The sequence below is a fragment of the Mus caroli genome, chromosome 4, assembly GCF_900094665.2.
Source record: "Mus caroli chromosome 4, CAROLI_EIJ_v1.1, whole genome shotgun sequence".
NCBI lineage: Eukaryota > Metazoa > Chordata > Mammalia > Rodentia > Muridae > Mus > Mus caroli.
The window spans coordinates 75,698,587-75,724,324 of NC_034573.1; the positions used below are offsets into that span (position 1 = coordinate 75,698,587).

General features: G+C 44.1%; 1 protein-coding gene across 2 annotated transcripts in view; it reads right to left on the minus strand.

Annotated features, from left to right (window-relative positions):
• The window catches only part of Frem1 (FRAS1 related extracellular matrix 1), a 150,134-nt gene extending 124,812 nt beyond the window's left edge, over positions 1-25,322 (minus strand). For both annotated transcript variants that reach the window (XM_021160224.2, XM_029476581.1), the window contains exon 1: positions 24,946-25,322. The gene's annotated coding sequence lies outside the window, so the exon portion shown is untranslated. The remainder of the gene's footprint in view (positions 1-24,945) is intronic.
• Positions 25,323-25,738: the final 416 nt, after the last annotated feature.

Consider the following 25,738-nt stretch of genomic DNA (forward strand, 5'->3'; position numbering starts at 1 on the left):
CTGTATTTTATGGTGTATTTTAAGAGACTACAGCAAATACTTTCTTCATTTCTCTTATGATAACCATAATGTGTTCAGTATCTATCTGTGACTAGACTGTCATCTATGGCTTGGGAAGTTCCATGTCAGCCCTGTAGCAGGATTAGTGGAGCTCTCAGACCTCATCAGAGAAGAGGAGTGTGTGTGTGTGTGTGTGTGTGTACGCATGTTCATGCATGTGCATGTGCTTGTGTACCCATGGGGTTGTATAGTGGGCAATGGTTAATGCAGAAACTCACAACTCATTGAGAAGCACAGAGAATTGGAGACTAGGGTTCTCAGCCACAAATGAGATACCTATAGCACACTCTTCCCCAAAGCTCAGGGACCATCATGGAAGATGGAGTAGAAAGATTGTAAGAGGTAGAAGTTGAGGCTTAGAGCAAAACAGTGTCTCTGAACATGGCTGGACCACTGCACTTATGAAGTAATAACAGCCGTTCAAGATGAAGCCAGTTACCATTCTAGCAAGGAGTGGAAAGGGGCTCATGATTCCTGAATTGAGAAGCTATGCGCAGTTGATGGCTTCTAGGGGAGTGAGAGTCAGTTTTGTTTAAGGGTGTGTCTAGTAGGTTGACCACACTCCATTGGAAGTATATGGGCAACACAAACTGAAGTCAATGGGTTCTTGAATTGGGGGGGGGGGATGGTATTTGCAGGAAAAACCATGAGGCTAGACAAATGGTCAGTGGCTAAGAGCACGAGCTATCCTTTCAGAGGACCAGAGTTGAGGTCTCAGCACCCACAGGGTAACGCACAACCGTCACAACTGTCTGTGACTCCACTTCCAGGAAATCTGGTTCCCTCTGCTGGCCTCCACAGCACACATATATACATGCAGGCTCTGTGTGTGTGTCTGTGTGTGTGTGTGTGTGTGTGTAATATAAATTAAAACAAAACATGAAGTTGGGGGTTACAGAAGTTGAAGTAGATTTGAAAGTAGTTAAGGGGAGATTAAAATGAATATGATCAAAATACATTGTATGAAATTCTGAAAAAAATTAATAAAAAAATTTAAGTCCATTTGCTTAATACTACCCAACACTATATTCTTCTATAGAAACAGAAACTTTAGATAGGCGCATGGTCACTAGAACATAGACTGTCTTGCGGTTAGATATGGCTATGTGACCAAACTCTAATAGCTAAAAGAAGTATCCCATGGTATCCTGAGAAGTTTTCTTTAAGAGGTCCTATCTGAGTTTGCAGCTTTGGTAGGAAGGTTTATTTGATCTTGCAGGTTGAAGTTGTCATCAAGAAAAGTCAGGACAGGAACCTAGTGGCAGGAGCTGAAGCAGACTCCGGGAGGGACCCTGCTAGATGGCTTATTTCCCTGACTTGCTCAAATCCCTGTCTTATACTGCCCAGGCTCCCCTGAGCACAGTGTGATGGGCCCTCCTACATTAATAAATAAATGCCCTCAGACATGCTCCCAGGCCAGTGTGATGGAAGCAACGCCCTCAGGCATGCTCCCAGACTAGTCTGATGGAAGCAGTTCCCTATTTGAGAATTCCTCTTCCCAGACAACTCTGAGTTGTGTCAGCTGAACAGCTGAAGCTAGTTGTAATAGACCCTTATCATTTTAATTCCTGCCTCCATCTGACCTGCTGACTAGACTTGGGCAGATTCTCAAGTACACGATGCCCCAGGCTGGCAGAACTGTGTGAGTATGGATGGCCCCTGGGGCATCTACAAAACAGTCACCATACATCTTCCCAAGGGGCCTTCTACAAAACAGTCACCATACATCTTCCCAGAATTTTATATGACAAGAATATAAATTTCCTGGCTTGTTGCTATTGTTTTGCCTTTTGTTGTTACTAAGGCTGACTTTTACACACTAATCACCACCCACATTCGTTAAGTTCTTAATCTTAACAGGAAAAGTCAGATAAAGACTACAACTTCTTACCTAAAGCCTGTCTTAGGTAGGGCTTTACTTCTGTGAAGAGACCCTGCAACCACCATGGCAACTCTTATAAACATTTAACTGGGGTTGGTTTAGAGTTCAGAGGTTTAGTTGATTATCCTCATGGCAGGAAGCATGGTGGCATACAGGCATACACAGTGCAGGAGGAGTCAAGAGTTCTCCTTCTAAATCCACAGCAGCAGGAAGTAACAGTGGCACACTTCCTCCAACAAAGCCACACCTACTCCAACAAGGACACACCTACTCCAACAAGGACACACCTCCTAATAGTGCCATTCCAATAGGGTCATTTTTATTCAAAAACACCACAGAGCCTGAGAATGGGTCAGTGGCTCATTCTCCAGTTATATCATAGAAGGTCCTTAAATGGGCAATAAGGTGCAACCAAAGTCCTAATGTCTACCTACATTGGAAGATCCAAGAGAAGAAAGAAAAAACTGACCACATTCCTGAAGCTCCTTTGCCAATGTCCTGGAAGTATCAGATCAGATCTCTGAAGGTCTGGATTCTAAACCTGACTCAGCTTCCTCTTTTGAAGATGGGATTATCCACTCTTGTTTTCCCATGAGACCAAAGGTCAGTGGGCATGAAAGAATGTTGGTCATAAACCCACATGAATATGATATCAATTATCCTAGTTTGCTTTCTACTCCTGTGATAAGTACCATGGCATGACCAAAAGCAACTTGGGAAGGAAAAGGTTTATTTCAATTACAGTTTACATCCATCGTGAATGGAGGTTAGGGCAATAATTTGGAGGCAGGACTGCCTGCCCATGGGTGGACCCACCCACAGTGAGCTGGGCTCTTTCACATCAATCATTATCAAGAAAATGTCCCACAGCCTTGCCAGTCTGATGGTGGCACTTTCCTTAATTAAGGTATCATCTTCCCAGATGATCCCATCTTGTATGAAGTTGACAAAAATAAAAACTGTAATGAACACTTCAATACCATATGTATGAGCAGGATGAGAAAGTTAATCTTTCTCTGGAAAGCCAAGTGAAAGAGTAAGTTCAATAAATGTCGGGGTACATTTCTGGTTTTCCCTTACAGTCTTAAAGTAGAATGCAGAATAAGAAACTGAATCAACCAGGGGCTGTGTAATTGAAAGATTGTATAAAAAGAGCCTAAAAGTAACACTTTACAAATTCAACAATGAAGAATGTGCATCCCTCCATCAACAGAGCCTGTGAGCTGGCTGCAGAGTCAGGAGCTATTGAAGCAAATGGATGTTTTCGTGTTTTACTTATATTTTAATTAGCTTCTGTATGGAAAACATTCTCTGTTTGGTTTGGGTTTTCTTCCACTTCAAGACATGGCAAAGCAGAGGAGGGAAAAGACAGAAACAGGACAAAAAAGAAATATAGAAAATAATAAAGACTCTCAAAGAGTGAGATCTCCTGAGTGATGAAGTCTTTCATCTCCCCAGACAAGAGGACAGTGATTGTCTTGTCTCTGCTGCAGTGCGGCATCTGATGGCATCTGATGGCAGCCAGCAGTACTCATCAACACTCTGAGGGCAAGCCTAACACCTCTTGAGAATTTAGTTTTCTTGCTCTCAACATAGGACCAAGTCAGCTCCTCAGAATCCACCTGCCAATGGCTCCCTTAGGTCACTATTATGGGTACCCATGGATCAGAGTGTTACTGGGGTCCCTTAAAGGTTGAAGCAGAAAAAGCACTGGGCTAGATTCCTCATGGGAGCTTAGAACATGGCTCTAAGCCACATCAGTCTTAACTCTGTTTTTGCAATAGAAGCAAATCCTGTCAGCTTGTTTTCAAGGTTCAGCTGTTACACAGTATTTCAAACTCCTCCTGTCTCTCCTGCAAGCCAGTTCTGTTTCCCTGACCATTTCCACCACCGCTTGTCCTTCATGTGAAAATCACATATTCTAAATATTCCTATACAAGCTGATTCCAATGTGTGAAAATGTTCTGAAAGTGTAAAATCATCCTGTGTTGGGCTCTTTCTCATAAAAATCCACAAGGGTTTCTTTATCTAAACTTTCTTTCTTGGAAGCCGTCCCGAACAGAAGAAAGTAATTTAGGATCATTTCATTGATAGGGAAGACCTATGCACTTGGAGTTCTTTCCTAATTGTGTGTGGCTAAGCCCCAAGAGCCTGTATTCTCCGTGTTGGTGTAAACTCTTCTGCAATCACTTTGGCACATGAAGAACAGCAATGGATCCCCGAGTCCTGCAGCTTCTTATTGAGATGGAAATTCCCAGTGGCCAATACCAACGATGCTCCCTGATCACAACAGCAAGCACTGTAACTCCTCTCCAGATTTCACAGTGGTAGTTACACAAAGCACGGCAACCAACGGCCCTCCTCTGCCTGGCCCCAGCACAGACAGCAAACCATACATGGCCTTGTTAATTTGGTTTATATCTGCAGAATTTGTATTTAGTCTACTATTTTTCTCAGCAGCAAGCCACATAGTTCTTACCTCTTGATTGAAGATGATAAGTAGTTCTTTTTTATCTCCATATGGGTGAGTCTGCCTGGCTTACAACTTGACCGATCGTGAACCTATCATCTATCCATATCTCTCATCTACCTATGTCTCTTATCTGTTTACTTGCTTACTTTGATTTAGAGTCTTGTGATGCTACATAGCCTATCTTCAAACACACAGTGAGCCTCTGCCTCAGCTTCCCAATTACTGAGATTAGGACCATGTGCCACCGTGGAATACCAGGTAACACCATAGACCACTGTGTGCCACCATGGGCCACCATGTAAAACCATACACCACTATGTGCCACCATAGGCCACCATGTACCACAATAGGCCACCACACACCACCATGAGCCACCATGCCTGGCTCTGACTTACAGCTAAGTTATGACATGTGCTAAGAGCCACTAAAGAAGAAAATAAACCAATTTAAAAATGGAATTTTGTGTAGAAATAAATAGCCAGCTCACGATCAGCCCATCCCACCCACCCAAACATCCAGAGAGTCTTAAATCCTTGGTAAGAACGGGGAAGGAAGTCAACACAAACTTTCTACTCTTTTCCACATTAAAACCTTGCAAGTTCCAATTAGAGAGAACTTCAAAGCTGCCTTGGGATTTTTATGGTGTGTTTTGTAAATGAGCAGAATTTTTTCATGTAAATATTTTTCAAAAACAATTTATATAGATAAAAACTTAAAGTTGTGTAAACCTAGGGCTGAATATAATTGTCCCACGGGACAACTGAATTAAATTCAAATCACATGTGGTATGAATTGGCCACCCGGGGCATTGAAATGTAAATCGGGAAGAGTCCTGGGAAGAGCTGGCCATCTGGTCATCTGATGGCAGCAGAGGAAATGAAAGGTTAGTAGACCTTTGCCAAGCACTTTGGATCCACTCGCCCCTTTCCCTGAGGTAGGGAAGGCTAATTGCCCCCTTGTTACAAGCTTCCAGGAATGAGCAGTCTAAATCTCCACAGGTCTAAAGGTCACAGCAGAGCCGCGAGAGAAGCATCCAACTCAGGGTTCTTTCTTCTTTCATCCTGAGGACCTCAGTCCTCTCCTGTCCACCCAGCCTTGAGCCATATTGGAAAAAGACAACTGGAAACAGGGTCTTCAAGCTCCTGCGCAGCCCCCACTGCTCCAACGACCCCAGAGGTGGCAAGACTGAACATGTCACCAAATGCAGGATTCACAGAGTGATTTTTATTTTTTAGAGAGACTACAATAATGGGGAAAGAAATATCCTGAAATTTCTAAAGTTTTTCTTTAAAGATGTTTTTAGAATGCCAATGTACATATTTGGGTGGTTTTTTTTTGTTTGTTTGTTTTTTTTTTTGCTAATAAAAGTGTTTACTATGTTGATTGCTAAGATCCTTAAATTATATACTCTGCATTTTTAATTAATTTACTTAAAATTTTTTCATAGAAGAAGCAGTGTTATAGGTTGAACCAAACCGTATTTTATTCATTTAAGAGGCTGCAATTATGAAGGGGCTCACTGGCTTCGAGGCCTTTAAACTTGCTGAGCTGTATTGCTTATATGCATCTATTCATTTGTTCCCCCTAACACACCTATAAAACAGCCCCTATTATTATCCTGATTTTATAAACTATGACTTCAAAAAGTGACCTAATAATCATAATAAAATGAGCACTTATTTACCAGTAAAAAAAAAAAAAAAGAAAAAAAAAAACCCACTTACTAAGCAAGAATTGTGCAGACAACTCTCCACTGCCTTGCTTTCTCTTTACAGCTCTTTCAGGAAGTAGATGGTGATTTTTGTGTATGGGGAAAATTCAAGAGTAGGTAAGGACCCAAGGTCTTCAGCCTGACCTTGTGCTTGCTAGTGAAGCCCATTTGCCCACGACAGGACTCAGGCACTTAGCTGTTGTGTTCCACTGATTCACATTGAAACAAATCTTTTTACTCTCCCCAGTTTGCTTCACAAGCCCTAGGGGTCTTTTATCTCCAATATTTAAACCTTTAATGATCTCCTTTATGGTTCCAAACAGCAATGGATGACTGGGCTCAGCCAGTTTCACCAGAGGCAGTGATGGAGGAAGGAACTAGCTGTTATTTAAGAGTACTTAATTAACAGAGTGCCTGCCCACCTCGTCTTAGTGTCTGACCCCTTACACTGTGAGCAAAGTTTAAAGACCTCAAAGCCAGTAAACCCCTTCATAACTGCAGCCCCTTACATGAATAAAATACAGGTTGGTTCATCCTGTAGCATTGCTTCTTCTGTGAAATTCTTTAACTAAATTAATGGCAAACACAGAATATATAATTTGAGGATGTTAGAAATCAACTAGCCCAGACAGTTTACTTTATGTATCCACTTATTTGCTTTCTCTGAAAATAGGGGTTTTTTTTAATATAAAATGAGTATATTCTCATTTAGTAAGGACATAAGGAACCTGCAGAAAAGGTAAAAATACGCTTCCTGCTGCCTGTGGAAAATACTCAAGTTTCTTTGGTGGTGATGCTGGTAGTGTGTGTGTGTGGGTGGGGGGCGCATGAGCGGATGCATGTGAGGGAGAATATGTGCGTATGTGCACACACTTTTTTATTCTTAACTGGACCCACACTCTGAAGAGATGCTCTCCCTGTCTTTCATCAGCATGGCATTCTATCAAGAGCATTTTCTTTAATATTAAGCATCCCTTACTGTCTTAACCTGTGCCCTGTGTGCCCTACAAGGAGACCCGGAGTTTCTCTATTCAGCTCCCTGCAGCACTCACAGACTAGCCACACTATCCATACAAATGCTTAAAAACTGAGTCAGTTACAAAGCACTGGCTTCTGGCTTGGGCCCACATAACTAGAATAAAAACATGCCATCTCTGCCTTCACTTTGACTTGACATTAAGTATGTACTCACTCTAGGAGTCTCTATCTAGAACCTGGTGATACCCAATCAATCCCTTCAAGGCTGAAGGCACAGAGGTGTCATTCTCTTAGCACTGCAATCAGAACAAGACCTGGAAGCCCAGGCTAGCCACCCCTTCAGGGTGATTATCTGAGACAGCTAAGCTTCAACCTGAAGTAGAAGCAGCCATTCATAAGAGTAATTGCACCAATACCATGCTGCAGAACCAGATGTGAGACAATAATCAAGATGACCACATCTTGACCAGGACTGCCTGATTACTCATAACCTCTTGACATTTTCCCCAGCTGTTCCTCTGTTTAAGTCTAAAGCTCAGGTTAGCCCCACCTCCACCCCCATACACAAACTCAGTGTTCCTGGACTCTTTTATCCAATCCACTTTCCAGTGTATTGATTAAATCTCCTTTCCCTGCTCTCTACTGTTCCCCATCCCTTCAGTTGGTGTAATAGGATGGGTGACCACATCTGGCTTATCAGGGCCCCCTGAGCCAGGCTTCTGCCTAAAACTATGGCTGTATTGTTAGTTGCTCTAAAAATGGGTAATAAAAAAATCCCTTAAATTGGTGGGAGTGCAAACTTGCACAACCACTGTGGAAATTAATTTGGCAGTTTCTCAGAAAATTGGAAATAATTCTATCTCAAAACCCAGCTATGCTACTCCTAGGCACATACCCAAAAGATGCTCTACCATACCACAAGGATACTTGCTCTACTATGTCCATAGCAGCTTTATTTGTGATAGCCATAAACTGGAAACAACCCAGACGTCCTCAAATGAAGAATGGATAAAGAAAATGTGGTTCATTTACATAATGGAATACTTACTACTCAGTGATTAAAAACAAAGACATCATGAAATTTGCAGGCAAATGGATGGAACTGGAAATATTATCCTGAGTGAGGTAACCCAGACCCAAAAGAACATGCGTGATATGTACTCACTAAAAAGTGTATATTATCTATAATGCTACAATCCACAGACCCAAAGAAGTTATTTGGATTCATCAAATGGGAATTTAAAATGTTATTGGAAATAAATGGAGGGAGGGAACCGAGTGGGAGAGGGAGAGGGAATGGGAAGGGGTTTAGGGAAGAAGATAAGGTATAGAGGGAGCTGGTGAGAGAGAGAGACTGGAAAGTGAATTAAATGGGGAATGGGGTGCATCTCTAGAACTTGCCAGAGACCTGGGATGGAGAAGGCCCCAGGGAGTCTATGAGGGTGACCCTACAGCTGAGACTCCTAGCAGTGGAGGATATAGACTCTGAAGTGGCCACCTCCTATAGCCAAGCAGGATTCCCAGTGGAGGGTTAAAGATGTCAACCACCCACAAAACCTTTGACCCAAAATTTGTTTTGGCTACAAGAAGTACAGGAACAAAGATGGAGCAGCAACTGAGGGAATGGCCAACCAATGACTGACCCAACTTGAGACCAATCCCATGGGGAAGAACCAGTCCCGGACACTATTAATGATACTCTGTCATGCTTGCAGACAGAAGTCTAGCATAACTGTAGGCTGAGAGGCTCTATCCATAAGCTGACCAAAACAGATGCAAAGACCCACAGTCAAACATTAGACTGAGCTCAGGAAGTCTTGGAGAAGAATTGGGGGAAGGGTTGAGGAATCCAGAAGGGATAGGAACTTTACAAGAAGACCAACATGGTCAACTTACTTGTGTCCTTGGGGGATTCCAGAGACTGAACTACCAACAAAAGACTAACACGGGCTAGACCTAGGCACCCCTGCACATATGTAGCAGATGTGCAGCTTGGTCTTCATACAGGTCACCCAACAACTTGAACAGGGCATACCCTGACTCTGTTACCTACCTGTGGATCCTGTTCCTCTAACTGGAGTGTCTTGTCTGGCCTCAATGAGAGAGGATGTACCTAGACCTGCAGTTTTGAGGTGCCAGGGTGGGTGGGAACCCAAGGGGGACCTACCCCTTCTTAGAGGTGAATGGGAGGGTGATGTCGGAGGGGCCATGGGAGGGGGAATCATGAGAGGAGGGGGGTCTTGAGAAGAGGGGACCTGCAATCAGGATATATAGAAAATTAATTAGCTAAAAAAAATTCCTTAATTATAAATTAGGCCCTTTCCTGGGGTTTTCCTTTTAGTGGATTCTAGGGGTGGGATTATATGGTCAAGAGGTGTAAACATATTGACACTATTATACCCATGCTTTCTGCAAGGACCAGCAGGCACCCTCCCCAGCTCTTCTCATGGATGGCAGGATCGTCCCTTTTTTATTGCTATTTAATTTACATTTCCTGCCTTGCATTAGGAGAGTCCACTTCCTTTTCAAAGAGTTGTCACCAGGATCTTCTCTCTTAGAAGTCCCTTTACCCTATCAAAGATCAGAAGTCCTGCAGCACATAAGTAGCCACCAACACTGCAAGGCTACCTGACTCCAATCTTGGTCTGAGACTTCTGACGTGGAGCCCATGCTCTCTCCACCACCTCAGGAGCTTCCAGAAATCACAAGTGCTTAGTCCAGAAGTGTCCCTTTCATCATAGCCTTCCTGGACCCCACCCCGAAAACACTGAGCTTAGAACTGTAGAGATGGAATCCTCTCTCCACCAGAAGGCTCCACTTGAAAATAAAGAATAAGATAAAGTTAAAGAATCCATCAGAAGTTATGTCTGAAGCAAATATCTTTATGTGAAAGGGTACGGAGATGTGGGGCAATCACAAGAAACAAGACTTATCCTGGCTTCATGAGAGACGAAGGCTTTAAGAGAGGTGATTTATTATCAAGAACTTGACACAACAAAATGGCATTTGTGGTACTAGTGTAAGAGTAAACTGCTCCCATGTTTCCACCAAACACATCAGAATACATTTAAGACAACTTTTACTTCACTGGAAAAAGGTTTGCTCACATATGCAGCCAACACTTCCTCAGCCGTGCTGTGCAACCTGCAGCATCTTACTTTCATGTCGTCAGTGATAACACTCAGACTCACGGATGTCACTGCAAATCCCTTCCCGAAGAGATCTGGTCTAAAGGGTATGCTTCCGGTGACTTAAGAAACTTGTTCATAGGTGGCAGAAACTGTGGTGTGGTTTGATCTGTGGTCATATGACAGAATGACGGAGGTTGATTGGATTTGCGGTCTGCCCTACAACAAGGAACTCACATCCCCCTATAAACCCAATCAATAGCCCAAAGCTAGAACAGCCATCAGCCCTACAGGGGAAATCACAGTTGTTTTGCTAATGGGCATGAGAAGGCTGGGAGGGGCAGTTGAGACAGGGTTTCTCTGTATAGCCCTGGCTGTCCTAGAATTCACTCTGTAGACCAGGCTGGCCTCAAAAATCTGCCTGCCTCTGCCTCCCAAGTGCTGAGATTAAAGGTGTTTGCCACCACTGCCCGGCTCAAGCTGCCTTCTAAAAGGCTGTTGGTGGTGCTACTGTCATCAGCTTTGGGCAGAACAGTTTCTTCTTGTAACAGTCAGAGGTATCTAGAAATTCATAACTGATCACAGTACATGAAATAAGAGGTGGCTGAATGCTCAGATGTAAGTGGAACATTTTGTATCACTTCCACCAAGTCTCCTAGAATATAACAGGGTAGAAAGAATGTAAGAGGCCGAGGAAAAGATGGAGTGTCGTAGGGCACTAACTTCCCAGCACAACATCACGATGTGTCTTTTCAGGCCTAAGCTCATGGCAGCGGTGATTACCAACCTAGCATCTTCACCAGGATATTGGGCTTGTCGACATCCTGTCAATAAAGGAGGAGAGATTCATAAGGTCCGTTCTTCCATGAGGATTTGTGTGTATTAATGATTGATGGGGGATGGAGAGACCTTTTCTTCAGTGGTGTAGCCATTGGTAAGGTATCCTTGCTTCTGTAAACAAGCCCTCTTCCATGCTCTTATAAGCAAATCTCATGAAGCTCATTGGGGCAACAACAGCCAAACCAAAACATAGGCGGTTCATTAAAAAGGGGAGGAAGGTCAGCAAGCCGGGAGGAGGACAAGACAGGGTAATGGGGGGATGAACATGATTGAAATAACTATGTGTGTATATAAAAATGACATAAGGAAGTCTATTAATGTGGTAATTAACATATGCTAAAATTAAATTTTTTAACATACCAGAATTCTAGGACTAGAAAAAAATTCCTCTAAATTTTACACATCATCACCATCATAAATAAGTATGTATCATTGTTTACTTGTACCTGGTACTGTGTAAACACATTTAATCTTCATGACAACATACAGATAGAGTTTATGACGGATCCCGTTTTTGCAGCTAAGGGAACAGAGAAGCAATTTGTCAAGCTAAAGGCTTGTGGTGTAGCTGGGATTCCAATCCCAGCAGAAAGGCCAACAGCCCAGAAGCCTGAAACCCCGGGACTTTGTGCTCCAGCTCACAGTGATCTGCATGAGGAAGTGGGGCCTGAGGAGACTTGGCATCCTCAGGAAGAAGAGCAGGTCCACTGTGTTCCTCACCAGTGCAATAAAGTATGGAAGGGAAGCCAGCGCCCTCCGTGGCATGGTGGGGAAGAACAAAGGAGTCACAGTTCTTAAATTGACAAACTCAATAGAACTCTAATGAGATGTTCTTTCCTTCTCGAGGCTAGAGGTTTTGAAGAAGTCTTCAGCTGTATCATTCTATTTATTTGTTTATTTATTCATTCATTCATTCATTTTCCTTCTTTCCCCCTGAGAGCCTCAGTATGTAGCCCAAACTGGCCTCAAATTGATGATTCCCGTGCCATAGGCTCCTGAGAGCTGAGTCTGCAGGATGAGCGCCGCCTAGCACTGCTAGCTGTTTGAAAATAGTTAAGAAAACTGTAAATAAATTTCTGATTTGACATTACTAAAACCTGGGAATGAGAGAGGATTTACTTACACACACACACACACACACACACACACACACACACCCCTCTGTTGCAACAAGTCAAAGAGAAAGATCACACGGAGCCAGCCAAAGGCCTGTGAGCCTGTGTTAAGGTCACCATTTCTTTAATCAAAGCCTTGTTCTTCCTTGGAGTTTGTTTCTCATAAAATTAAGGCACGGTCGATACCTTCCATGAGTATAAAACAGTTAAGTGTGGTAATAGCTATACATGTCAATTAAAGCCTGCTTGGTCTCCTGCGCACAAGTGCACACACCCACATACATATGTGTGTGAAAATAAATCCAGGGTCCATCAAGATTAGTTCTCTTTCTTCTCCTCCCTATCCCAAACCCCTAAAGAAAGCTTTTCTAAAAGTTAGTTTTAAAACTAGTGCTGTAGGGCTAGGAATGTGGCTCAGTTAGAACAGTGCTCACTTCACGTGAAGGAAGCCCTGGGTTTGCTTCGCAGCAGTCCATACATTCAATGTGGTAGCACACCTGTAATTCCAGCACTTGGGAGGTTGATCCAAGGGATCAGAAGTTCACAGTAGCATAGTGAATAGGAAACCAGCCTAGGATATATAAGACTCTGATTCAACAGTGAGGGACACATGTCCCTGAACATTGGTCAACATTCACAGAATGTACATTAAATATGAATCCAAATGTAAACCATGGGCCTGGGCTCACAATAGTGGTTCTGTCATTGTGGGAAACATCTGTTCACACTAACCCAAGAAGTTAATAATATGGAAACTATATATAGATATGTAAATATTATTATTTTATGAGATTTTTATTGATGTGTATGAGTATTTTTCTTGCTTGGATGTATGTAGACCGTGTGTGTGCCTGCTGCCTGTGGAGAGCAGCAGATCCCCTGGCACTGGAGTTAGGAATGGTTGTGAGCTACCTTGTAGTGCTGAGAACTGAACCCTGGTGCACTGCAAGAGCAACAAATGTTCTTAACCACTAAGCTACCTATCTAGCCATTCAAAGTTTAGTAGACGTTAAAACTTATCTGTTGCTATGTATCGTAATGTTAAGAGCAAGGCCCCCAAGATCTGGTTGCCCCTGAGACGAGAGAGTCTATATATAGACCCAAGTGAAACTGTGTGACCTTGCCCCCTATGTCATTTCTGACTGGTGAATAAAGATGCTGACAGCCAACAGCTGGGCAGAAAAAAACATAGGTGGAGTTTAGGGCTCCTGGGCTTGGGGTTGGAAGAGAACCACAAAGGTGAGAAGAAGGTAGAGAAAGTGGGTGGATGAGTCAAAAAATAATAGCCATGTGGGTGGGCTAATTGGAGGTAAGAGCAGCCCAGATGAAATGTGACAAAGTATATAATGAGATTATTTGCTGGGAAATAGACATAATAGCACAAAGGATAGATATCTGCCCAGCTCTTGTGCAGATTAAGGCTCATTGTAGATATAAAGTTCGCATGTGTCTTTTATCCAGGAACTCAATGGTTAAAGGGAGGGTAGAAACCCTGGATTTGGGATTCAATATTTCCACAACGGTTACCCATTAAGTTCTCCTTTAACCTGTCTCATGAGTTAGATTGAATGGATTCTCCTCTGGTCACCAAGTAACACTGGGCCCTCAGCTACAGAGAAGAACAAGGCAAGATAGAGCAGGCTGGTCCATCTTATTCCTGGGGAGAGGGGGGTAGCTATGACTTTAGCAGGTTTTACAGCTGCCCCCATTCCAAGGATCTGCCTGATAAGCACCATCAGGTCCCACTGGCCCCAGGATGTGCCCCCATGCTGACCCCCATTGGAATGCACAGCTGTGCCAGTGTTACTTAATGCAGGCCCTGCCGCAGTGCACAGGGTGGCTCACCGAGCCTAATGGCATTAGGAAATGTGAAACTTAATCTGCCTCCTTGCACAGTTTGGCTGTGGAAAGCACAGAGTACAGTGTGTTGGGCAGCTTAGTTAAAAATGGTTCAATTTCTTGATCAAAAAACAAAATCTCTGATGTCAATCTCCCAAATGTCACAAGCCTAAAATAACCCAAATGTCTGATTCGTTGTCTGATGTAATAAAGGCATGGAGGAGGATGGTGTATTATGATAACTGTGGACCAGACAGAAAGAGTTTAAGAGGAAATATGCAGCACTTTTGGCTCAACACATTTGGGAACTCTTCAAGATACAAACAGCTTATATTCTTTTTTTTTTTGGATGTTTTCTTTATTTACATTTCAAATATTATCCCTTTTTCTGGTTTCCCTTCCTCCCAGAAACCCCCTATCCCATCTCCCCTCCCCCTGCTTCTATGAAGGTGTTCCAACACCCACCTACCCACTTCCACCTCCCCACCCTCGATTCTCCTATACTAGGGCATCTATCGAGCCTTCAGAGGACCAAGGACCTCTCCTCCCATTGATGCATGACAAGGCCATCCTCTGCTACATATGCAGCTGGAGTTTTGTGTACTCCTTTGTTGATGGATTAGTCCCTGGGAGTTCTAGGGGGTCTGGTTGGTGGATATTGTTCTTCCTATGGGGTTGCAAACCCCTTCAACTCCTTCAGTCCTTTCTCTAACTCATTTATTGGGGACCTGCCGCTCAGTCCAATGGTTGGCTGTGAGCATCTGCCTCTGTATTTGTAAGGCTCTGGCAGGGCCTCTCAGGAGACAGACATATCAGGCTCCTTTCAGCATGCACTTCTTGGCATCCACAATAGTTTCTGGGTTTGGTAACTGTATATGGGATGAATCCCCAGGTGGGACAGTCTCTGGGTGACCTTTTCTTTAGTCTCTGCTCAACACTTTATCTCCATATTTGCTCCTGTGAGTATTTTGTTCTCCTTCTAAGAAGGACCAAAGCACCCACACTTTGGTCTTCCTTCTTATTGAGCTTCATGTGGTCTGTGAATTAGAGCTGGAAAGAACCCAGATGTTCTTCAACAGAGGAATGGATACAGAAAATGTGGTACATTTACACAATGGAGTACTACTCAGCTATTAAAAACGAAGAATTCATGAAATTCTTAGGCAAATGGATGGATCTAGAAAATATCATCCTGAGTGAGATAACCCAAAGGCAAAAGAAAACACATGGTATGCACTCACTGATAAGTGGATACTAGCCAAAAGCTCCAAATAACTAGCTTATATTCAAAATGCTGGTTTGGAACTGGAAAGATGGATCAGTGAGTAGAGCACCTGACATGCAAGCATGAGGACCCGAGTTCTGATCCCCAGAACCCATGTAAAGCTTAGCATGGTGGTGTCTGTAGTCCCAACACTCTTATAGTGAGACACCAGGCAGAGAGAGAAGAATGCCCAGCTACCCAGGGCTGAGTCATACTCTCTCCAATACAATGAAAGGTAAGACCTAACGGAAGGTTGACCTCTGACCTCCACATATGTGCCTGCCATGTGTATGCACACCACACACACACACACACACACACACACACACACACACACCCCACAGTAAGATAAAATAAAACCAGGAGCTGGAGAGTTGGGTCACTGGTTAAGAGCATTGGCTTCTCTTCCAGAGGACCCAAGTTGAGTTCCCAGAACCAACACTGGGCTGATGCTCCCAGTCACCTGTAACTCCAGTTCCAGAGGATTCAATGATTTCTTCTGGTCTCCATAGACAACTGCACCCATATGTACATACCTCCACGCAGATGCATATCCTTATACATAATTTAAAATAAAATAAATCATCCAATAAATGTAGGTCTGCTTGCAGTTTGTCTAGAAAGTAAAGCATATTCACTCTAGGTATAATATAAAAAAATTCAATTCACACTGTGCTATCGCTGAGCACTGGATGAAAGACCCTCCCATGAAAAATGCACTGATACACTTGTCTTGTCAAGAGCTGGCCAGTGAAGTTGAGGCTCCCTTCCTGGGTTTTCCTTTGTCCAGCTCAGCCAATGCCACAACAACCTTTGAGCCATCTTGAGCCAGAGGCAACGAGTTTCAATCTCACTCACTCCTCAGTCCTGAAGGAACCTGACAGTTCTGTGAAGACCTGTGTGAGCCTGCATTATAAACGACAGCAGGAACACACTAAGATAAAAAAGCACTGCAATTGCCCAACCCTGACTAGCTTTGGAGCATCATTTGTCAGAGTTTCTGATTTAATTTCTCTGGGTAGAGCTCTGTCTCCTTCGTTTAAAAGACCTCCAGGTGACTCTAATGAAGAAACTGGGCTGGAGAGCCATGGCTACAAATCACAGAAAACATCATCTTCCTCTTCTGTAAGTATAAGAGGTAAAAGAAGCTTTAGCATCCAAAGACTGAAGTAAGGTTCTTGGGTTTGAGAAAACCTCAGAATTAGGGGGTCTCTGGGTCAGAGTAAAGAAAGCAGGCAGAACTGCAACAGGATGCTCCTGCCAGCATCAGCACCAGCATCAGCACCAGCAACAGACCCAGTGCAAGATGACTGGGCAGGACCGGTGCAGAAGAGACAGGGAGATGAAAGGTTTAGACAGAAAGGGTAGAGAAGGCAGGATGCCTCAGATGTGACATCACCAGGGTTAACTTTCCCTGAGCATGCTGCCTCGCCATTCCCTGTGGAAAATATTCACAAAAAAACCTAAGAGCTTCTGGAATTAGCAATTTGACAGAAAAAAATCAAAAATGAAAGAAATCACCCTAAAGTTTAACTAGAATTTTATGTGAAAGACAAAGGCTGTATGTGTACACACATCCACATGCTCAGACACACAGATATACACACATACAAACATACACAGAGACAGACACACAAACAATAAGCTTAATTTCTCACAAGGCTGCTTTTCCTTGCTTATTTTTCCCACAGTATATGGGATGCTAAACCATGATGATAATGTGTAACATATCATACTCTTTAGCTTGTCTGTCTTTGTAGACAGAGTCTGTGTATGAATATGTCCTAAGGGCAAGGCACTAGCCATGTTCCTTACATTTTGTCTGTGGAAAGAATTTCAACCTGTAATTTCAAGATGAAATGGAAATGGGTATATGTGGTTTAATGACAGCCCTTATAATTATTTCTTACAAAATAATTATTTAAAAGTCTAGGAACTAAAATCTACTTGCTTTGTTATCAGCTAAACACAAAAAAATGAACCTAAGACCTCTGGGTCTATGAATTAAAAACCACACACAAAGTGTAATTGCCCTCTGTGTTTCTTAGGTCCTAATTACCTCTTGAAGATTCTTCAGTGGGATATTGAAATTTTCCTACACTCCCTTAGAACATGCTTTAACTTGCTTATGGACCTCAGTCTTCCTCACCTTGTGATCCCTAGGCTTCTGCTTGAGGAAACTAACCTGTTCTAATCTATTCAAAAACAACAGCAAAAGTAAATCTTTTGAAGAAAGAAAAAAGGAGTTAATTCTTATTTTTGTTGTTGTTGTTGTTGTTTTTCGAGACAGGGTTTCTCTGTGTAGCCCTGGCTGTCCTGGAACTCACTTTGTAGACCAGGCTGGCCTCGAACTCAGAAATCTGCCTGCCTCTGCCTCCCTAGTGCTGGTAATTCCTATTTTTAATAAAGTGGTGATATGAACAAATGCCCTTTAGCTCATCTCTCTCTGTAGACATTTCATGGGTGAATCCATGCTAAGTCTAAGGTATTGCCTAAGCTCCTCACTTTCTGACTGTAGAAGAAATTTCAACCTGCAATGTGTTGTCTGAGCTTTCTCAGCCTCGGTAGTACTTACTGTTTTAATAAACAGAAATTCTCAGCTGTTCACACTCCAGCACCTGCACTCTGCACTCACACACCGTCCTAAAGCCTCATGTCTTGAAGTCCCAATTTCAGATCTCTCAGGCCACAGGCTCACAATTCAGCCATGCACGAGGTGACTGGGCAGCCTGTGAGAGCCAACCTTCAATAAAAACAGCATGACCACAGCTCCATGCCCTGGGCTCACACAGTTGTCGTCATTCGCTACGCTCACTGTCAGCAAATACTTGGAGTAGGGAAGACGGAGAGTTAGGACCCAGACTCTTCCTACCAATATTTCCCACAGGCTGTGGTTTCCACATGCTCTGCTGGACCTAACACCAAAGGAGCTCACACAGCCCCAGATCAGGAAATTTCTCTTCGTTGGAAGAATAAATGAAGACCACAGTTCCTAATAAAACAATTCATCAACCGTCAATGAATGAGGCCACAGACCATCTGTAACACAATGGTCCACAGGGCGCCACACACTGTGGCACCACACGCTGCTCCCTCCTCCTCGCTCCTCCTCACTGGAGCCATCAAATCAGCACCACATGGGTTTTATGGCCAAATGAGAAAGATGAAATGGGTTCCATCTGGAGCTCTTGAAAGATAATACAAAAAAAAAGTACAAAGCTAGTCAGAAGTCTTGCTTGAGGAAATTTCCCCGAGACCCTAGCCTGCAGCCAAACACCAAGTCCAGAACACACTGTGAGCTGATTATCCAAACGGAGCTCCAAGTAGGTATGGGCTTCATTTAGGTTATTTCTCCATAGTGTCTCAATAATCTGGAAGACCAGCTAACACCAGAAGGTGGTGGTGCTGGCCTGGCTACATGACAAACAGGGGGTGAATAGGAGGTGTGACGTCATGTCAGGTTCCTTGTTTGCTATCTAAAATTGTCAAAGGGCCACTCAACTCCCACCCTTCTACTGATGCAGAGCCTTCCGGTCTGCTTTGAATCTCCAGTCAGTACCTCCCACGACAGTTGTTCTTCTCATCCCACAAAGACTAAAGGCTTAGAGCCCCAGCCACTTTCATATTTAAGTAAAATCATTTCAATAAACACTGTGTGGTTTCATTCAGATCTATTGTACAAATGCAGACATTAAGTCAGCAGAAGCCACAGACAGCGGAGCCAAGTCACACTCTGTGACATGTGGTGAGCAGTTGTCCCATTCCATAAGATGGAGAACACATTCAAAGAATGTGAACAAAGGTAAAGAAAGCAGAGGAACGGGCTATTGTCTCTGCAATCTGCAATGGGTAGCTAAGGCTTTAGCTTCTGGGGGACTGATCCTCCTGCTGCACAGCCTTACATGATGCTGAGTTCGTTAAGGGTCCGGTTTTATACCACCTGTGATATTACTGCTTCTACTCTCACTGAAATCCTTCACATGTGTTAACACCAGTTAAATGGCTCCCCTGGGATGTTCTAAAACCTGATTGTCCCCCTTGGAAAGACTTTTCTGTCTGCCATTGTAGAAGATCATAAATTTACTTAAAAACCTACCACAAGGCATTCACCCTGTGCTATATATTTGTCTATGAGTTTTGAAGGCAGGGGGACTAAGCTGTCTGTGGCAGATAGTAGGCTTTCAATGAATAGACTGAATAATTAAATCAACAGTTGCTGTGTCTTTAACATTTTTGTCAGAACAAGAAAGCACCTGGTACAGCTTAGATATTGGCATGATTACAGGTTACAAAGACACCGTAACTGGTTTTTTCTTTAAAGAAAGAGAAGAGAGGAGGGACACACACACAAACAGCGGTGCTGGCGGTGGGGGGAGACAGAGAGAGACAGAGAGAGACAGATATCATCCCTGTGCCTCATAGCTCTGATGTTCACTTTCTCTGGTGGCAAACTTATCCAACTCACAGACAGCACAAATCCTTGAGGGCTGACTGCTGTCACTGAGGACATAATCTAGATTCACAGCCTAGATAATCTGAGGTTGGAATGATGGATTCGAGCCAGTGAATTAGCTTTCAATATGCAAAAATGTGTAACTCTATATCTCCCAAATTAACTGCATGTGTATGAGGAAAAGCAAGCCCGTTTGGGTAGTAATTGGAGGGGGGTGCCTTCAGTTATTTGAGGACGGCAACCTTACCATGGCTGTGGGACAGAGAAATAGGGGAAGGCTCCACCTACTTCCATCAGTCCCCACACACAAACCCCCCCACCCCCGACCCTGACCCCAGCAATGAGAAGGGCTCAGGTCTTAATCAGAGGGATGGAGCGAGATTGTGTGCTTTCTGGATTCCCTTTGGGGTGTGAGATTGGCTTTCCCTCCCCTCCTCTCTTGGCTCTTCTTGTACCCCCATCTCTTGGCCACCAACCAGCTGACCAAGCATGACTTCTGACCTTCCTTAAACTCACCACATCAGCTCTCGAGTCTCTCTAGTCTGTGAAGCCTCTTTCCAACTGCCCAAGTCCCCACTGCCCCACTCACTGGCTAACCCTGCTGGTTCCTCCCAGGTCTCGCTCTTCAGGAGCAGGTTTACCTGCTCATGTGGAATTCAGCAGCACCACTACAGGCTTTTCATCACTATGGAAACCTTTTTAAAAGTTTCCCTCTTCTCCCCTGGCCTGCAAGCATCTTCAAGATAAAAGCCGGGACTCATCTGCTCACTTCAGTTTTTCCAAGGCTGGCACTGGGTGTTGTACAGAGAAACTCAACAAGTATTAGTTGCATAAATGACCCCAAAGAAGCATCCGAGCTGTGAAAACCAGTGTCAGGAGGGGAGGGGAGGAGGGAGACCATGCTCAATGGCTTTGTTTTTCCATTTACTCAGTGTTCAGACTTAAGATGCTGTAACCCCAGAGTTTCAAATTCTCAATCAATCTCGTATCCCTGATATGGAAGCAGTTGCTACAACAAAGAAAAATGCAAAGTAACAAAATTATTCATCCCCTCATACATTTTTCAGAAACTAGTAATATGCTTCTCGAATTCTGGGGTCCAAAAGAGTCACAACAATGTCATTGTGAAGGTCCCACTACCTTTAATCTTCAATATCAATATCTTTCAGTCTTATTTGTTCATGGACCTGTTTCGGGCAACTCAAACCATGAGAAGAATCAAGAAAGAACCAGGCTGTCAGACAGAGACAGTACCCAGAGCAGTGGTGGGCTAGTGTCTGCTCTTCCCTTCCCGGGGGATCTGAAGAAACTGACATCATGTATTCACTTTTCTTTTCCACTGTGTTATGCAATGTGCAACAGTTTTGCTTCTTTCCAGCGTTCTTCACACCTGTATGATTCCTCTCTCAAAGAATTCATCACTGAAAACAGGCATGCCATGTACCATGTACAAATGTCCAGCAAGTTAAGAGTTAATGCCCTCAGTTTATTCTACTCTCCAGGCTGGCTTGACTAAAATGTCATTGTAGTCTGGGTTGCAAATTACTTGTAACAGGTTGGGATGGCTGTTGTATCCGCGTTATCTTTTGGTTTATAGAATGAAGCAGAAACATCTACCATGTTATCATAGATACATAAGACAGAATGAAAACATCGCCAGGAAGTAGGGCCCTTACTTTCACAGGAAAGACAAACCACGCTTCTGGGCTCTGACAGGAAGCAGTGCATGTTCAACAGCTTTTCCACATTTGGGCCAAAACTTCTGAAGTCTCCTCATTTTACAATGCTACTGACCTATTGTTAACAAACAGAAGAATTGTGCTAAAGAGGAAGGCAGACCCTGGGATGAGATGCCAGGGTGTGGGTCTCAGGAGAGAGAGGTGTGATTCCTTATTTTAAATGAAGACAGCACAGCATCAGTAAGCACTGAGCAGCAAATTGTGCTTGAGAGAAAGCAGAGCTGAGCCCCAGGGTGCTGGCCCAGTGTTAGCCCTAGAGTGCTTATCTACTCCCTGTCTCTAGGGGCCAGACAGGAGAATAAAGCTGGGATTGCAGACAGCATGCAACCTGAGCAGCCTTAGGATGATGCCCAAAAGAAGTGTTGCTATGGATCCTTTAACGCACAATCCCAAATATCACCAACCCTATGCAAACAGACAAGCCTAAAGGAAAAAACAAAAAATGAAATGGCCAACTATGTTTGCCTTCTGTGAGAACTTACGAACAAGGGGCAGGAATACTGTGTTAAGTGTGTGCTTACTTTGCAAAATCCCAGTCCTCAGCCTGAAGTCAGTAGTCTAGTGCCCAGCTCTCTCCTATCTTGATGGCCAGGTTTTAAAGCCCTTTGAAATAGTGCTGCAGTTGCAGAGGTAAAAGGAGGCACATCACAGACAAAATATAGACAACCGAGATTCCATCTGGGACTGAGGGTTTTGTTTGCTTTTAGTCCCCTACACACACACACACACACACTCTGACAGGAAGCAGTGCACACGCACACGCACGCACGCACGCACACACACACACGCACACGCACACGCACGCACGCACGCACACACACACACCAGCACCTCAAAGGCCTCTGTTTGAGTCTCTCACCAAGTTGCACAAAAGCCATGGAGTCACTTGAATGGAAGGGTCAGGTTGCAAACTGTGTGCCATGGAAGTCAGAAGCCCTGTTCAGACCACCCAGCTCTCGAAAGAGGGAGCTACATCAGATTCAGACAAGATAAGGGAGTGCCCTCCTGCATGACCTGGCTCAGAAAGACAGCCTTTCTAGGGAGATACTTGATCCCCTGGAAGGGAGTGGATGTGTGCTCTGATATGGTGGCATTTGTCTAACTCAATACACAAGTGACCTTGGTCTTTGTGAGAGTAAAATTTAGGAGATACAATTTAAATAAAATTTAGATGCAAGTTTAAATAAAAACTTTAAGATTTTTAAAGAAAAGTGCTGAAATAAATCTTCATGCCTACCCCACAAACAGATTTCATACTTCATGTCTATATCTAGAAGTCAGAGCCAATTAATGTTAGAACAATATCCAGACTTGGCGGTGGGTGTACAGCTTGTAAGTAGGGTTGGCTTTTGACCCCAGTGTGGAAGAGAAAGGAGAAAACTCAGTGGACCTACCTCCTTTTATTAACAGAGGAAGGAAGGTTTGGGGCACTCAGGTGGCTAGTCTAAGGCTCAGACTGGAAACGTTGTGTGGACAAGGACAGTGGCCATGCCATTTATGTTGTTCATTTTGGAATGCTTCAGAGCAGGCGCTATGCCTGGCATGAGGAGCGAACAGGAAAGGGGCCTTGGTAAGCACACACTGCTTACTCTCTACCGTAAACATTAATAAATGCCATAAAACGCAGGGATGGGTTTGGAGGCTGCGCTGGCTTTCATATGTTGTCACATGAAGGCTGCAGCATGCCACTTCATGTTCAGTCACTGAGAGTTGGCCTAAGACAAACTCAGTTTCTAGGAATAGGCTCCAGCACTCTTCCAAGAAATCCAGCTTCCTTCAGCCCAGCTTGCTCCAGCGTCACAGCCTCACAGTATCACAGCATCCCCAAGGGGTGAATAGCACCCCCAGAAGGAAAGTTTCCAAGACCAGCCTAGTTTAGCTGTGAGGCGGCAGGCAGGCTGTACAGCCCAACACCTAACAATGTGGTATCCCATGACCTACACACAAATCACTTCCCTCATGGCAACAGAGAGGTAGACCAAGGGGAAAGGAGGTGAGAAATCTGGTTAGAAAGCCCGGACTTGACAGGCAAGAACACAAGTTTAGGTTGCACCCAAGGCCTGTTCAGCATCAGCTTAAGCTCAGGCTTAGTACTTGGACATGAAGTCTGATATTAACCAAGTGCGTGACAAGAACTTAACTGCCGGGAACAGTATGCAGAATGCTGACTCAAGTACTGTGTCACCTATATCAGATTGACCGAACCAGAGAAGATTCCTGGCCCCATATTGAGTCTAAAACCCTTTGATGGTAGGAGCTAAAGATCTGTCTTCTCACCAAGTTTCAAAGATAGGAGCTAAAAACCTGCCTTCTCACCAAGTTTCAAAGGAGTCAGCCTCTCTCTCTCTCTCTCTCTCTCTCTCTCTCTCTCTCTCTCTCTCTCTGTGTGTGTGTGTGTGTGTGTGTGTGTCTCCTCCTAAGAAAGTGTTGCTATCTATGCTCCTCAAGCTAGCCTTGAACTTGTGATCCTCCTGCAGACGAATGACCCAACTAGCCTAGATTCTATCTTCATTAAGTTTTGAGGATCCAGAATGAAGAGTAAGAGATTGTCTAAAAAAAAAAAAAAAAAAAAAAGTCATTTTATCCAGTGGACAGGCACACAGAGATGCTAACAGGAAACTTCTCAAGCTTTGGAAGATCCAGGGAGGTCATGATCTTCCAGAGCAGAAGCTTGAAGAGCAGCTGGGTCTCCCCGAGGGTCTGCAAAGCAGCCCTGAAAAGGTTACTCTCTCCAGCAACCTTCCCTCCAACCCACAAACACTAACTAGCCCTGGAGATGCTCTAAGCTGTGTAATGTCCATCAGTCATCAGCACTGAATGCTAGAGTAAACAAAACAAAACAGAACCCAGAAACTAAAGCTAAATGACTTGAGAGCGATTTCTGTGACCCGAATGGAAACTGCCCTCCACCCCCACCCCAATTATTTACTTCCTGCAGCACTGAAGCCTCTGGACCACAGCTCAGCCTAAACAACAAGCGAACTTTACAACAATGACTCTATGCCTTTCCTCACTACAAACCAAGGCTCACACTTTAAAACAGCGTGTCCGAATGTAATTAGGCCGCGCAAAGGTTCCCAGAGACCACCCATGCTCTAGATCTTTAGACCCTCGGGATATTATCTGTCCTGTTAATTTTGCCTCTTTTCTTTTTGCCATTTCCTTTAGCTGGGAGAAAATAAATATTCTAACTTCAGGGAAATTTTCACAGAAATGTAAAGCGGTTATTCCCCTGATGAGTGCCCCTGCGGGTAGAATCAGAAGTTACGCGGAGGCCAATTCCATCCCTGGTATTTGGTTTGGTAACATGCAAGCACCCGCCTTCTGAGTTAACAGATTTAAAGTTTTGCAAGCTGCCAGGCAGCCTTCTCTCACTGCCGCTCACAGCTGCCCACCTCTGGGACACTTTGCTAACAGAACCTTCACAGCTGAGAGCAAACAATCACGGGAAGCAGGTACTTACAGGTCCTGGTTTTCTTTCCGAGCCAAGGGCTGGCCACCCTTGGAAGTAGAGGGCTGGATGCTAACCTGGTAACAGCCTTAAAGAGTTGTCAGAGGAAGAGGAAGCAAAAACATCCCATCCAAGGAGGAGAGCTGAAATTCCAGTCGTTCGAGTCAGCTGAGTTTAGGCTTTGTTTGTGCTAAAAATCCATTAACCCACACAAACAAATCGGTAGAGAATTGGAGTTCCCAAACACACTGTTTGCAGGTCTCCTCCAATGCCGCTGTGGCGCTGAAAACTTAACTTCCCCAGTGCCAAGTTTCTGGACTCCCCCAGAGAAGGGCGTGTTAAGGAAGGCGTGGCAAGGATGCCTGCAACTGTTTGCAGGGAGCCCGACCTCCCTGGCGGGTAGCTTCAGCTCCCATCCCTTCTGCTGGCTGGTCAGCAGGGACAAAACTGAGCCTTTGTTAATAGGTCGGGTGCTTTCTTCCCAGCTTCCTTCCTCAGTATTAGCACTGGCTGAGCTGAGGCAGTCTCTCCCGACAGCAGCACACACACACACACACACACACACACACACACACACACACACACACACACACACAGAGGCAGGGATTCACTCGGACACCCGTGCACAAAGCCTCTTGCTGCACGAACACGTACACACTCACACCTACTCTGCAAACACACCTTTCCTTGCACCTTTTTTTTCCTAAAAGCGGCTCCAGCTCCAAAAGGTCCATATTCACATTCAGAGGTCACGCTCAGCTTTGAGAAGGGGTGGGGGAGGGGACTGGCCCTCTTGAACTTTTCT